Source organism: Odontomachus brunneus, unplaced genomic scaffold (genome assembly GCF_010583005.1).
Source record: "Odontomachus brunneus isolate Ranch 3 - 2012 unplaced genomic scaffold, Obru_v1 Obru_scaffold_337, whole genome shotgun sequence".
Classification (NCBI taxonomy): Eukaryota; Metazoa; Arthropoda; class Insecta; order Hymenoptera; family Formicidae; genus Odontomachus; species Odontomachus brunneus.
Window position 1 is genome coordinate 80,045 of NW_022639787.1, and position 3,601 is coordinate 83,645.

Here is a 3,601-nt window from a genome sequence, read left to right on the forward strand (position 1 = left end):
GCGGCCGAAACAATGATTCCGCGAATCACCAGGCGGCACGCGCCGCAGATCTTCTCTCCGCACCGCTTGATCTCCCTTTAAGGAGAGCAAGACTGCTTTAACTTAACGGCGAAAAACCCACCAATCAGCGCGCGACAGAGCACACCCAACGGGTATATTAGATACCGCGCGCGGCAATTCGACAGATTTTCGCTGTAGATTCGTGGCACCATCGCTATCCTTCAAAACGCAGTCGATACTTCGAGTCGCTGACCGGCTTCAGGGGAGACCTGTGACCTCCGCCGCAGTTTGGTCCGCGGTGCGCTACTCTCTCACTTTTGGCGATTGTGCTCTCTCGCGCTATCGCGTTCAGCAGCAGCAAGATTTCAGCATCGGTAATCGCGTTCGATCTACTAAGCTTTCGGTCGTGATCGTTCATACCGACCAACCGCAGATACAAGAGTTCCGTTTTCGGAGCAGGCGAGACATTGTCAAGATCGCGCTGACCAAGAGCGCCCAGTAAATAAAGTTATTTGTTGATATATCGACTCACATCAATTGGTCTACAACCATATCATATCCCGTTCCTCACGTCACCGAGTCTCCTGCGAGGCTGTCCCGGCAATAAGACTTTGCGCGAAACGAAAACGCAAATCTTATACAGTTACAGACATCACCATCTACTACTATTATGATTCATGACAACCCAAAGCTATCCAATGCTGTCTCACGACTTTTTTTTTTTTTGTGGCAGAGGAAATGCATTACGCACACCCCCGGGAAGACGGGATTTTCCCAGGGGTAGTGTGGGACTCTCCCCCTCCGGAACTGCGGCCGGAGGGGGCCTACCCACTAAAACCTCTGCCGGGCCCCTTGCGGCTATTGCGAGGGCGCCCCGGGAACCGCTTGCACATTACTTCCGGGACGCCCTCTGCCGCGGGGCGGGGGAAAATCTAAACCCACGCCCCCTTCCCGGGCCGGGAGGGATATTCCCTCCCGACCCGCTGTTCCTGTCCTCTATGACCGGACGTGGGCCCCCCCGTCCGGTCACACCTCACCTGGGCGGGCTGCTGAGGCTCCGTTGAGCCAAACCGCCCTGGGGGGCGGCCCTAAAAGCCGCCCGGGTTGGGGGGCCGCCGTCAAGCCCACCATCTAAACATATGATGAACAAAAAAAAAGGAACGACTTCCGGCGGGTCGGGTACGTCGGGCCGGCGCGGGGGGGCTGTGGTCCCAGGAACCCCCGTGTCGTCAGCGGACTATGGGCCACAAGAAACCGGCGCGTCAACGGCGGACGCGCCGGCGGGTATTGCAACCGCCGAGGGGAGGGGGGAGTGCGAGAGGAAGGGAAGGGACAAGACGAAAAGAGGGGGGAAGAGAAGGAAGCTGGACAAGGATGGAGAGGATGTGGGCAAGGATGAAGGAAATGATGAAAAAGATGAGATAACAAGAAGAGCCGAGAGTGCGCTGAGAAGGATTCTCAACCGGGCCAGAGAGGAAGGCATGGAAACGGACAGTGAAGAGGAAGAGGTAGTGTCATGGCCGGACCCTGGTAGCCAAAAAGAAAATAGGGCCTTCATCCTCGATCGGTTGGCAAACCTCCGACATAGTGCGGAGCTGATCGAGGAGGTCACGGGGAGGGGTAAAAGAATGAGTAGGACCGAGAAAGATAACATCAGGAGGGCGAAGGAAGAAATGGTTGCGTACAGCGAGAATATGGGAAAAGTATTTAGGACAAGGACGGAAAGGCTGGAAGGGGTGGAACAGAAATGGATAGAATGGGCGGATAAAAAGGAGGCGGAAGACAAGGAGATAGATTCGGAGTACAGGGAAAGATATAGGAAATTAAAAAAGGATATAAAGGATTTGGAAATGGAGAGGGATAGGTTAAAAAAGGAGAGGGATAGCCTGGAAAAGGAAAAAGAAAGCCAACAAGGAAGGATGGTGGAGGAGAGAAAGGAGACGGTGGACCGGGCTGTGTCCCCGCTCCCGGAAGTAAGGCCCGACACTCGCGATCGGGCGACGACCCCGCTGAGAGTGCGGGCCCCCGGGTTGGTGGCGGCGGGATCGGGGCCCGCCGTGTCTGCCGCGCCGGTCGCGCCTCCTGTTGGGGGTCGCGGCTGGGTCGCGGCGGGTGGGGCGAGCGGAAAAAGAAGAAGGGGCCTCAAATCGGGAGAAAGGGGGGCGCCGGACGCCGGGCGCCTGGCTGGGACCCGGGTGCCGCCGGCGCCACCGACGACGGCTGTAGTGGCAGTGCCCATGGAGGGGGGCCTCTCGTACGCAGAGGCTATCCGCAGGGTGCGGGAGGTCCCCCTCCAGGGAGTGAGGGTCCGTCCGGCTTTTGTGAGGAGAGCCGCGAACGGCGGCCTCCTCCTGGGGCTGGCGGGCCCAGACAGAGAAAGTAGGGACCGAGGAGCCGACGACCTGGCTGATAAGGTCAGGGCGGCGCTCCCCGGGGCCTCGGTAACAAGGCCCAGGAGGTATGGGGAGGTCCGGCTCGTCGGTATTGACGAGTCGGTCCTCCCCGAGGAGATCACGGGAGCTCTGGCGGCCCGCGGTAATTGCGGGCCAACAGAGATCCGGGTAGGCCCCATCCGGCGTGGCTGGGGGGGGGTCGGGACAGTTTGGGCCCGCCTCCCCCTGGAGTCCGCCGCGATGGTGGCCAGGGAGGGAAGAGTGGCGCTGGGGTGGGCGGGTGCGCGGGTGGAAATGCTCGCAGCTCGCCCGCTCCAGTGCCACAAGTGTTGGAGGCTCGGCCACATCCGGGCGGCCTGCTCCGCGTCAATTGACCGGAGTGGGCTTTGTTACCGGTGTGGCCGGGCGGGGCACATCGCACGGGACTGCGCAGGGAGCGCGGCCTGCGCGGTGTGCTCGGAGGATGGAAGGGCCTCGGGCCACCGGGTGGGTGGTCCCGAGTGCCCAATGGGGGGTGGTGCTCCGGCGGACGGAAGACCGCCGGGGCATCGCAGGGGTCGACCGCCAAACGCGGCCGGTTCGGGTTGCCCCCCTACGGGAGGCGTACCGGCGGACCCCGGGGAGTTACCCCGGGATCCGGCCGGCGGAGAGGGCCCCGGTCTGACCATCTAGACCGGGGCCACGGCGCCGGCCGAACATCAGGCCGGCGTCGAGGGGGGTCGGTGCCGGGCGGATACTCCGCCTCCACCGGTCCCCCCTCACCGATACGGGTCGCCTGGGGGGTGTGCGGGGGCACACCCTCCAATCAAAGCGGCCCGGGAGGGAGGCGGCGCGGTGTTGGGTCGCACCGCGCCGCTGCTCAGGAGGAGCGTGACCGGGGGTGATTTATTACCCCCGGTTCGGGAGGGGTCCTCAGGACCGCGGAGGGGGGTTCGCGGATGTTATACGCAAGTAGTTCCCGCGGGCCCCCTGATGACCGCTGAGGACGGACCCGCCAGGGGTTTTAGTGGGTAGGGCGCCCCCGAGCATCCTCGGGGGAGAGGAGCCCCACATAACCCGCGGTCTCCCCCCGGAGATCGTGGGCATGCGTAACGCATTTCCCCTGGCTTACAAAGAAAAAAAAAAAGGTCACACCTCACCTTGTAGGGGCGTTATTGGCCGGGTCCGGTCCCGTCCGGACCCGGCCCGCCCCTACGCTCCCGACCGAG